We start from the raw sequence: 12,777 nt of genomic DNA, 5'->3' as shown, positions 1-12,777 counted from the left end.
AAGGATTTGAGGGAGGAGTTGAGGGGGAATTCTGGCCGGAATGAAGAATGGTGGGGGAGTGGGGTGTTGGAAAGATTGGGACAGTGGGGAAGCATAGTGATGCAGACGGGGATATCCATCGGGGTGGCAGGGTTGATATTGGTTCTCCTTTTCTGTTGTGGTATGCCTCTCTTGGGTAGGCTGGTAACTTCACACGTAACGAGCCAAATGCTGATGGTGGGACAGAAAGAGATTGAGCCACAAATCGGGCCATATCCTCAGCTTTATGCTGCCTTAGAGGGAGACGAGGGGATAGAGGATTAGGGGTATGGTGAGGTAGGGACATTTTCTTTTTGTTGGTTCTTTCCTTTAAGAGTGACGGGGGATGGTCTGAGTGCAGTTTTGTTGGTTTATTCCTTTAACTAGGAATTTTAGTCTGATTTTCTAATGATCCTTCGGCATAGAGATTGCAACCATTGAAAATCATTGCATTGTTTTTTATTTTTTTATTATTTTTTGTTTATTTTACTTGTGGTCCTGGTCAAACCGGAATGGGAAGGGGCATCGGCAGAGTGTCGGTTCTGAGCCTGAGGAAGCATTGAGAAGAAGTGGTCGGGGGATCGGTTCTGGGGACTGGAGGGACAAAGGGGGGGGCTAACGCAGTGGGCAAGATGGGCACCTCCCGTCGAAGATGGGGGGACACGTGGTGAGGTCGGTACCAGCGCCTCCCGTCCAGGCATGGGGACATGCTTCTACGAGGACTGGAGGTGTGGCGTGGTGGTTGCTGTATTGGCAAAATGTGACTTTTGGCAATACGGTGAGGAGACTATGGCGTGGGCATGGAAGGGGGGCTGAGCGATGGACACTGGGACTCAATGTTATGGAAGAGACAATGTCATTTTTTTGGGAGGGATGTTCTATGTTTAGTTCTGACGGTCAACTTCTCCTTTCCCTGATGAGAGTCGCGGTTTCCGGCCGGAACTGTGGCTCATTTGGTAAGCGGTGGAGGTTGGGGGGATTTGTCTGTCAGGTTAGGATTATAAATTGGGGTATTTTTTTGATGTTTTATTATTACTCTTGTTTTGAGCGGTTTTGTGTTTATTGTGAGAACGGTAGTCAGCCTTTGTTGGTCCGTTAGGGGTCCAGTGAATGAAGTAAGGTTTCTTGTTTAGTTAGACGTTCACATTTTCTTGGTTATATGATTTGGGTGGGACTAGGGATAGCCCCAAATGGGGGAATGTTGGGGAAAATGTGTATGAGGTGGACTAGTTTAATATAGGTCAACTAGCAGTGCTGAAAGACGGTCTGGCTGACGTTCTTAAAACAACTTGGACAGAGGGACATTTCAGTACGGCACATTGTGTGCTGGTAATCTTATCTTGTTCTTTTCTCTCTTTCATACATACACAGCACACACACACAGACACAGGCACAGCACACACACACAGACACACGGACACGCACATACACAATACACACATACAATACACATACGTCTGTACGCAGACGCACGCACACACAGACACACACACACACATACACACACACACACACACACACACACACACATCTCACTCTCTACATCATATCGTGTGTGGATATCATATCTTGCTTATCTCTCTTCATGTTCTCTCTCTCCGATGTTAAATCTACGTATCATCTTAATGTACGTCATGTCAGATCTGACATGATGTGATACGTCATCATATCTGTCATGGGGGGGCAGGACTGAGAGGGGATTTAGGGACAGGCAAAGGGATCCAGGACAGAGTGTTTTTTGTTCAAGCTGTGGTGATCCTCTTTGACCCATAGCTCTTGCTGTTAAAGAACTTCTTTTCTTAAATAAATTACCTATTTGTTACAATTGGAAATATCGTCTCCTGCTGTGTTAAACAACCTTTCCACAACAGTATGCAGACGTATCCTATTGATACTCTGTGCAATGTGGTCTCTGCAAACAGTGTGACAAATACAGTACATTATCACTGTCAACCCTTTCACTACCAAAGGGTTAACCCTTTCACTGCGACAATACAGAAGGTTAACCCTTTCACTGCCACACGACAAAGGGTTAGCCCTTTCACTACCACACTAAAGAAGGTTAACCCTTTCACTACCACACTACAGACGGTTAACCGTAGTGAAAGGTTAACCTTCTGTAGTGTGGTAGTGAAAGGGTTAAACAAAAGAGAAGAGATCTGCTGTTCATGATTATATGCTATTTTATTTTTCAATACTACAATAAAAATAACACGTTTATCACTATCCTGATTTCTTGGTGGACTTTGATTACTAATAAATGTATCAGTATAAAAAATGTCATACGATTATTATAGTATGGTTTCATCGTTTTTAGAGCACCTTCATCAATGTTCAGTGCTGTAACAATACACAAGAGAGTCTAATGTAGTCTATATAGGATCAGCCTCGTGTTGTGGCTTCCTGCTGTAACAATATACAAGAGAGTCTAATGTAGTCTATAGGATCAGCCTCGTGTTGTGGCTTCCTGCTGTAACAATACACAAGAGAGTCTAATGTAGTCTATATAGGATCAGCCTCGTGTTGTGGCTTCCTGCTGTAACAATACACAAGAGAGTCTAATGTAGTCTATATAGGATCAGCCTTGTGTTGTGGCTTCCTGCTGTGTGTTTGGCAGCAGAAGCACATTGCCTAACAGCATGAAATACATGGTAATTCAGCAACCTTTCAGCTCCTGGTTGGTGGGCTTCTCGACCTCTGGGCCGTCCTTCCAGCTCACCAGTACCTTCACCACACCTTGGTCGGCAAACAACAGGTGATTAATATTATATTAATATATTAATAATATAACCATGGCCAACAGGACCATGGCAGGACACGTCACAAGAATACAATGAATACTGTATGTCCACAGCTTGTTTACATACTTTATATTGTATGTTCAACACGAGGGATGGAGCCATTTCAGCTGTCATGTATTTTGAAATGCAAAAAGAAAAATAAAGTACTGTATATTCCTCCTAAATTCCGCCTGTATACATGATTCAGTACGAGTCTCGACGTCACAATGTGTTTGAGCAGGAAAACCCTTCCTCAGGCCTGAGGTTGTGTTTTAAGGAGAGGACTGAGTGGAGTGCGGTTGTCCAGATGGAATCAGGAAAACGTTTTAGGGGAATTACAGTATATTGTTTGTGATGAACTACCTACATGATCCAAAGTAATTCATATAGTTCATGATGAAGATGAGTATACAGTATACATCACCCTTTCCGCCGCCCCAATTTTCAAAGTGTCCAGGTGGTAACAATCTAACATATTTGTATTTAATTTATTAACACATAAAGAGTTAAACAAAAGGGGAAAACATACATAATAACGATATTGTGTAGGAGAAGTTTAGAAGCCTAGAGGCTTATAGAGAACTTCCCCTGTACCAAAGAAATACCAATAATACATTCAAAAGATATGTGTAAATACAAACATACATACACATACATGCATATATATACTGTGTACATAATAATACATAATCACATACATACAAGGCCAGCACACAGGATAAGACGAGCAGAGGACAGCCAAAACACGACCAATCTTTCGCTGTCGACTAAAAACACTTTTTTTTTTTTTATCCACTTTTTCTCCTCATTTTCTATTTTTTCGGTTGTAGTACTATGCGTCCCCTCCGGTACACGAGGAGGCAGCCTGTCGCATCTTTTCACCAGACAGCGCGGACTCTCAGTGGCGAGGAGTAACGCGTGGGAGGCTCACGCTGCCCCCGATATTTCCTGTCTCTGCTGTGCAGGCGTCACCCAACCGACCTGTAGGGGTCGCTGTCTACAACGTCCAATCCCCACCCATCGACTTTCCACCCGCTGACTCTGCCAAATGAGCCAGTACGACGGCCGGTCCAAGTCGAAGGCAATGCTGAGACTGGGATTCGATACCGGAGTCTCTTGCATTGGTGACGAGCGCAATCTCCGCTATGCCACCCAGCCGCTGACTAAAAACACTTCTTCAATCAATATCTGAAATATCATGCACTCTTCCACTAATTAATCTTCCTTGTCTATATTAATACCTACTATACCAATGCCGCTACTACTATGCACTCAACACTGCAGCCCACATGTTTCAACACTGTTTGATGAACATTGTTACTCAGCTGATAGAGTTGTACCCTTCCTGCTGACTTGTAAGTCGCTTTGGATAAAAGCATCAGCTAAATGACTAAATGCAAATGTACATGAATGTGGTTTTCATGACCTACTGAACGAGGCTTCTCAGTAATGAATAATTGTGGTTACATTCTATTACTGTCTACTTGGAATAAGTGTCCATAGTACTGGTTAATGGTGGAGTCTTGCAGGCTCTCTAGGGGTTATTTTAGACCAAGGCAGCTCCAGATTCTGTGATTCTGAGAATTAAGACCGATTCTGAGATCTCTCTCTCACTCTCTCTTTCTATCCCTCTCACTCTCTCTTTCTATCCCTCTCTCTCTCTCTTTCTATCTCTCTCACTCTTTCTCTCTCTTCTCTCTCTCTCTCTCTCTCTCTCTCTCTCTCTCTCTCTCTCTCTCTCTCTCACTCTGCGTTGCATGCTGTGTGCCTCAGGCTCCACTAAAAGCTTGCTAAGATATGACAGATTTGCTGTATTCTTGATGCAGCCAAGGTCTGATATCTGAACTTCCTGCTTATAATGTCATGCTACCTGCATCTTATACTTGATGGTCTTTGAAAGGACCTACAAATAAAAGGGTGTCTGTCCATATCAGGACAACCATATGTATTGATGTAAGGTGTGAGGGACTCGCTGTGTGTTTGATTATGTTGGATATAGCCTCTGGTGTTGCCATAGGCCCAGGGTTTGCCCACAATGGACAATCAACTGGCAATTACCAAGATGTGATACAGCATAGGACACAATTTCTTTCCTGACATTGGATATGAGTTACGTTTTTATCACAAAACCACTACAAGCCTACCCGCTGCCTCAGGCCCGCAGATGCTAACCTCCTCCAACCCATCAGAACTAAGCTCCGGACCTGGGGCGACAGGGCCTTCGCTGCCCCCACCCTCTGGAACGCCCTTCCCAACCATATCCGTCATGCAGACACTCTTCCATCATTCAAACAAGCCCTCAAAACCCACTTTTTACCCTTGCTTTCAACCCATGAACTCCTTCCTCTCTCACCTTTTTTATTTCTCTGTACTAAAACTGTATTGTATTGTATTGTTTGTTATGTTAAAGTGTCTTTGAGCATTTGGAAAAGCGCTATATAAATCTGATGTATTATTATTATTATTAAACCAATGTCTAGTTAGTTCAATTAAGTTTAATTTAATTATATTGATTATGATGCAATTCAATTGTGTATTCTGTAATGTCAAGTGTGTAGGATAAATATTGTAACTGAGGGGTACAATTCCCTGACTGTATTACTAGATATGATACTTACTACCACTACCTTTGTACTTAATATTCGGCCACCCAGTACACGGCATAAATATATTATCATAAACACTCTCACGTAGATGAAACGGATCCAACACAAATGTACGAAGTCGAAACAGGTCTTTATTTCTACACAGCGATGGTGTGTAGAACAAGCACTTAATCACTTAATTACATTTATGAATTGAAATAGTATGCACTTTTATGGCAAAGAGTATTCGTCGGTATATCAATAGAGAATGTCCAATCTCTGAAGGCGCAGGTGGTAAATATACGACCTGGAATAGTTAAGGAATAACAGCAATGATACTTTAATGATTATATACTAGATACACTAGAGGGGGTTAATCCGGTCGCTTGTAAGCCGACAGGAGTAGGAGGGGGGGGGGGGGTAGAATCCGGCTGCCTCGTCCGGCCAAGGGTATCCCAGGTGAACCCACTGTAGTGCCGTTCAATGCGCCGGCGATCCTTGGACCACAGATGAAAGCAGGTGGACTCTTTGTGGGCCGGCTCTCTCCGGTCCACGGGGGAGAGACGTGAAGCGACCTCGTCTTGCAGAGCGTCTCCTCACCTTGCGTCCTCTCCAGGGGGGGGGGTTCCAACACACGGCAGTGTCGGGGGTCTTTATCCATGGAATAATCAAAGTATACAAAGCATAATCCGTGCCTGGGAAGGCGGGCTGTCGTCGGTAGAATAATCCGGTATACAGGTCCACTCGCTCGTCGGCTCTGGGGCTCCTCGGGTGCAGCTTCACATGGGGTCAACCACCCTGGGTAAGCAGCCAGTTCTCTGCCCGAAACGATGGGGTACTGACTACGGTAGTATTCTCACCGCACGAAGCACTATATATTAACAGACTATTATTAGCTTAATAGACTACGTCCAACTCGACGATATAGTGCCAAATATGACTATTCAAATATTAATATACACGATGTCTCAATACCGATGGTAGGCGAACTTGGCCTTACTCCCACACGTGGCGTCGCGGGGAGGCTTTACGTCTGTGACTCTATTGGAGGGTAAGAAACTGGACTGAAAAGGAAGTCCTACTTTAGTAGCGCAGTATATATACGCACTATGAACAAATAGTCCCATTAGTGGTGCGGTAGCCAGATTCCTACGCGGAACTAGGACTTGTTCGTACATGTGGAGCGGTACGTTTGAACTGGGTCTGAGGGGTATGGCAGCCTGGCACCAAGGTCTCGACCAATAGTAGAATGGAGACTATTATGGGATGTTCAGTAGGCTAGAATGGATATTCAATGCATATTGTACAAGGAATATACAAGGGATATCAGGGAATATTAGAGAATATACAAATACAATTAAATATATATATATAAATAAATATATATATTCGGTTTAATCTGGCCCTTCACAACAGCCACCCCCTGAATAGGTCCCAGACCTAATCAGTTAAACAGAGACAGATTAATCGCGTTGTCTATTTACACATAAGGGTTTGCTGTAGGGGTCAGTCAACTTCACAAAGTCATAGGGTTGTAGGGTCATGGTCATCATCGATTGTGTCTGGGAGTCGAGGCAGTTCTATGAGCCTTGCCACGGGACGGGTGTAAGTGCGACCCTGGATGAGCACTTCAGCTGCTCGGACCTTGCCGTCGGCACCGGTGATCACTTTGCTTACGCGGCCGGACGGCCACATAGCTCTGGGCAGTGATTGATCGATAATCATGACGACTGTTCCTTCTGTCAAATTGTCTCTCTCCTTTACCCACTTCTGGCGGGTCTGTAGAGACGGTAGGTAGTGCAGTAGGAAACTGTTCCAAAACTTGTCGGCTAATACTTGGCTGTACCTCCACATTCGTCGGCCGTTCGCTTCTTCAGGCCGGTACATTGTCTGGGGTAATGCAGGATCTAGCCGCCCCATCAGGAGTGTGTTGGGGGTAACTGGGTCGATATCCGCCACATCACTGGAGACATATCCGAGGGGCTTCGAGTTAAGTACTCCCTCAATCTCCGTGAGGACTGTCATTAGGACTTCTTCCGCCACAGTCTGGGCCCCAAGTACTGCGTACAGGGCTGTCTTTATGGAGCGCACTTCTCGTTCCCAAGTGCCACCGAAGTGGGGTGCGTTTGGGGGGTTGAATTGGAAATCAACCTGTGCTGGAGCGAGGTGGGTCTTAAGTTCTGGGCCCATAGCGTGGAAGCTCTCTCTCAGCTCTCTTTCGCCGCCTTTGAAGTTTGTCCCATGATCGGACAATAGGGTAGACGGTCTTCCTTTCCGTGATGTGAATCTTCGGAAGGCCATAAGGAATGAGTCTGTGCTCATGGTCGGGAGAAGCTCGATGTGTATCGCTCTGGTGGTCATGCATTTGAATACAATACCCCACCGCTTCTCGGTTCCTCTTCCTTTCTTTATGTGCAGCGGGCCAAAGCAGTCCATACCCGTTGAGTGGAATGGCTTGTCACCGATTCGGAGGCGACATGGAGGAAGGTCAGCCATCCTTGGTATGCTGGGCTGCGCGCGCCACTTGCGGCAGTCTAGACATGTTCGCTGGAAGCGTCGTACCGCCTCTCTTCCTTGTAGGATCCAGTAACGACGTCTGATTTCCGCGAAGACTCTTTCTGCTCCTGCGTGATGTACATCCTCATCGTATTTCTTTATAATCAGCTCTGTGACCTTGTGTCGGCTGTTCAATACGATCGGGTATTTAATGTCATCCGGTAGATTGGGGGCTCTGCGTAGGCGACCACCCACTCTGATGAGGGTATGAGCGTCGCTCTCGGGGGCCAGATGAATTAATCTGCTGTCGGATGGGACGGGCTTTCTTCCTTGTAGACAGGCCAATTCATCGGGGAACGAGTCTCTCTGGGCTCGCTGCAGTAGAAGCAATTCTGCTTCCTCGTAGTTAGCTGCTGACATATCAGCGGGGGACTTGCACTCCGGGTGGTACCGCAGGAATGTTCTTTGTTGTGCACTACTAAAGCTAACTAGCATGTCCTATATGCTCTGTAAATACTAATGTACAGATACCGAGATGGCACACCATGTACCTGCTTATTGCACTGTTTTATTGGATTCTAGTAATATGTTGTACCACTGTATTTTTATTGGACTCTATTATATGTTGTACCACTGTATTGCACATCGTCGCGGGCAAGACCAGCCGCATTTCATTGTATACCTGTATACCGTGACAATTAAAACTCTTGAATCTTGAATCTTGAATCTTGAATCTTGAATCACTCTCTATGGACGTGCAATCGTCTATGTTAGGGTCGGTGGAGGCTACGGTGCTCAATCCACAGAACACAGACTTCTTATTTTCCACCTCCTCTGGACTTGCTTCCCTCGGGATAGGCATGGGCCACTGTCCTTCCGGGAGTCTTAGGAATGCGGGGCCGTCACTGTAGACATTGCGACGGGTGAGGTCATCCAGGGGCATCCCCCGGGTGATGACGTCAGCTGGGTTCTGTTTTGTATCAACGTAGCGCCACTCTGTTTCTCCGGTTAACTCTTCGGTTAAGTCTTGAATCTCGGTGACTCTGACTCCCACGAAGACTTTGTACTTGCATGAGTCCGATTTGATCCAGGCGAGTACCGTCGTGGAATCTGACCACAGGATTGTTCTAGACACCGGTATGGTGAGCTCACGTTGGATGAGCGTGGCTAGGTGCGCTCCGGCTAGGGCTGCGCAGAGCTCTAGACGTGGGATAGATTGTTGCTTGCGTGGGGCTATTCTCGAGCGGGCGAGGACAAATGCTGTGTAGATCTCTCCCCCCTGGTCTTGGGCCCGCAAGTAGGCTACTGATCCGTATGCGACCTCTGAGGCGTCACTGAAGACGTGTAAGTCCATTTTACATGTCTCTGGCCTCACCGTGGGTGGGAAGTAGCTTCGGCGCATATTAACGCCTGGGAGTGAGTGGAGCTCCATCTCCCACTCTCTCCAGGTGGATGCAAGGTGTGCGGGAATGGGGTCGTCCCAGCCCTGGTCCTTGTCCCACAATGCTCGTACAATCATTTTTGCCCTGGTGGTGTACGGTAGAATACATCCTAGCGGGTCATATTGTCGGGCGAGTGTTGTGTACACACTCCGTCTGGTGGTCGGCGCCGCCGCCGGCCTTCCCTGCTCCGTAGTCAGGGGCTTGTGTCTGTAGTGAAGCGAATCTGTTTTGAATCGCCACACCAATCCCAGGGTCATCTCCTGGGCTTCTCCCGGGATTGTAGCCATCCAGGTCTCGCTGCTGGCTGCCTTGTCCTCGGAGGAGAGGCTGCGCAGTACTTGCGGATCGCTGCTGGCCCACTGCCTGAGATCAAAGCCGCCTTTGATCAATGAGGCGCGGAGTTTAATCAGGAGAGCCTCGGCTTCTTCCTGGGTTGAAAGGCTTTGTAGACAGTTGTCTACGTAGAAGCTGTTCTTTACGCTGTGTCGGACCTCTTCGTCCGCTGCTGGGTCCTCTGCTACATGTTTCTGTAGTGCAAATGTCGCACAGCAGGGGCTGCACGTCGTTCCGAAGGGGAGGACTTCCCATTGGTAGATGTCTGGGTGCTCATCTCCTGGCTTCTCTCTCCATAGGAACCGTAACAGGGGCTTGTCCGCCTCTACTAATCTCACCTGCAGGAACATTCCTTTAATGTCCCCGCTGATGGCCACCTTTTCCTGGCGGAAGCGGAGTAGAACGCTGAGTAGGGAGGGGCCGAGTGTGGGACCGGGCAGTAACTCTTTATTCAGATTTTGGGATCCGATCTGGTAGCTGCAGTTAAATACTATGCGGTCTTTACCGTTGTGATGGACCTTGTGGTGGGGCACGTACCACGATTCAGTGGTCTGGTCAGCCTCTTTAATGTCCATCTTTGTGACGTGTCCCGCTGTGATGAGCTTCTCAATCTCAGCGCGGTATACACTCTCTTGGGCGGGGTTCTTGGCTAAGCGCCGCTCCGTGTTCAGCAGGTACCGTTCTGTGGCGTCTGTCTTGGCGTGGAAAGTAGGCATTCCTTCTCGCCGCAGGAGTGGCGTGGCGTATCTCAACACGCCGTTGACCGGGACTCTCTTGGTCCCTGTCTCGAGGAGGTGAATTGCGTAAATGTCATCCTTAGAGCGAATGTCTTTCTTTCCGTTCTTAAAGGGCATTTGTTCCAAGGTCCATAGCCGCTCTACGTGTTGCAGGAGTGCGGTTTCTCCCTCTGTGACTCGGGAGTGGAGACATCTAGTGGCTGTACTTCGGTTGAGAGATTTGGCGAGCGGGCCTTGGAGAGTCCATCCCAAACGGGTCTCGACTGCTGCAGGACAGCCTCGGGGTCCGGTATGAACCCGGTCTATCGGGACAATGAGGTCTGCATGGTCGGAGCCTATCAACAGGGTCGGCATAGCATTGTCTATGAGCGGGATCGGTAACTTGCGCAGATGTGCATATTTCTCCATCAGCTTGGCGACGGGGTATGTGTACCGCGACAGTCCTATTTCTTGGCTGGTGAAAGCGTCTGCAATCTGGTACCGTCGCTCAGGCTGGCCGCTTGCTGCGATAGAGAATGAGACATTCTCGCCCTTTATCGTCTTCAAATCTCGTCTTATTGTCCGAATTGTCATTTGGGTTTCGCTTCCCCGCAGCCCTAGCTGGGCCGCAGCGGAGGCGAGCAGCAGGGTCTTCTCTGACCCGTCATCGAGGACGGCGTAAGTGTCCAGGACTTTATTCTGGTAGCTTAGTGTCACACGCACTACTTTTAGGAGTACTCGGGCTCCACTGCTGCTGGCGGGATCGATGTACATGACGCTCGCTTTGCGGCTGGATGGTGCAGGTGAAGGGCGCCGTCTGTTACTGTCGTGAAGTATGTCCAGATGGGCTCCATCGCACTTGGTGCACCTTTTCTTTAAGCGGCATTCGGCTGCCATGTGTGAGCGCGCACAGCGAAAACAGCGCTTGTTGGACTTTATCCATTGACCTGCTTCCTCCGCGTTCAGCTTGGGGAAGGAGTCACATTGCGCTAGCCAGTGTTCTTTCTCACAGTAGGGGCACACTATCTTCCACTTCTCCGTTCTGGAGGGGGTACTGTGGCTCCTGCTGCTCGGTACTGACTCCGATTGGTGCATCACAGTCACCGATCTTCTTCCATCATTTAGTCGTCTGGTTCCTTCTCTGGAGCCAGGGGTGCTCCGTCCGAATGTATCTAGCCGTAGGCTGCTGACTTCTCTCGCCAGGAAGTCTGCTAGATCGAGGAGGTTCGGTTCGGGGCCATTCGGGTCTCTGTGGTCCCTCTGCCGCCTAAAGCGCTCCTGACGAGCGGGCGGCAGCTTCTCCAGGATCCTTTCCACATTTGAGTTGGCGTAAAGTTCATGCCTCCCCTTCTCTCTTTGCGCTCCCAACATCCCTACCAGGGACTGCACTCTGATGGACAGGTCGTCCAGTGCTCGATTGTCTATTGCTGGGGGTAAGCGGTCGATGTGTCGGATCTCCTGGATCACGTAATCCCATATGCGCCCATACCTCTGGTCCAATGCTACCAGCGCTGCTGTGTATGGGGTGGTGGAAGTCGCGTAGGCGAGCGCTATATTATGTGCGCGGGGTACCTTTAAGTGCTTCAGTAGGATGGCGTATTTGTGGCGTTCATCCAATACATCCACCAACATGGTCTCCAGACACATGCGGAGTTCTGTATACTGGGCCCGGTTCTCTTGGGTGAAGTCGGGTACCATAGGCGTGCCAATGTATGACGCTGACTGTGGATACATCGGCGAGCGTTGGGGGAGAGGCCTCCTAGGCGAGTCTCCTCCCGCTCCTTGGTATGGGCTGGTACCGGCAGTGTACCATGGCCCGCTTGTCCAGGTGCTGTTCCTCGGTGCGGGTCGTGCGTCGTGCTCACCCGTGTATAGAGTCGGGGGTCTGTAGCGCAGCTCCGCGGGAGTATAGCCTGGGCTGTACCGGACCTCCTGGTCCGGTAGAGTACTGTGCTGTCTTCGGGCGTGGTTCTCCTCCTCTTCCTCTTCGTCTTCAGTTAGGTCATCCAGTGCTTGTAGTCTCTGGTTTAGCCTCTCCACAGGATATGCTGCTCCTTCCCGGTTGCTAGGTCTCGCTTGGACCGGTGGGGGGAGGTGGTCTGTGGGGGGTATAGACCTCGTCTGTTGGTCAAGTTCAGGGTTGTTTACTCGGCTAGGGGATGCCGCCCTGGAGGTGTGTCTAGACGAGTTCCTGGAGCCTCTGGCGGAGGGAGAGGGTGTTGTCCGTCTGATCAGCTGTTCTATTAGTTGCGACTGCTGTCTGTCGCGCGCTGCGTCCCGTTGAGCACCGGCTCGTTCTCGGGCCACATTCTCTTCCATCTGAATGCGTCTTATTTCTAGACGTATCTGCTCGTGTTCGCTTCGCTGCTGGATCTGCAGTCGGTCGCGTTCAGCAGCGGCGTTCAGG

Source organism: Notolepis coatsorum (assembly GCF_963971535.1).
Source record: "Notolepis coatsorum genome assembly, chromosome: 7".
Taxonomy (NCBI): Eukaryota; Metazoa; Chordata; class Actinopteri; order Aulopiformes; family Paralepididae; genus Notolepis; species Notolepis coatsorum.
This window is presented reverse-complemented; position numbering follows the sequence as displayed.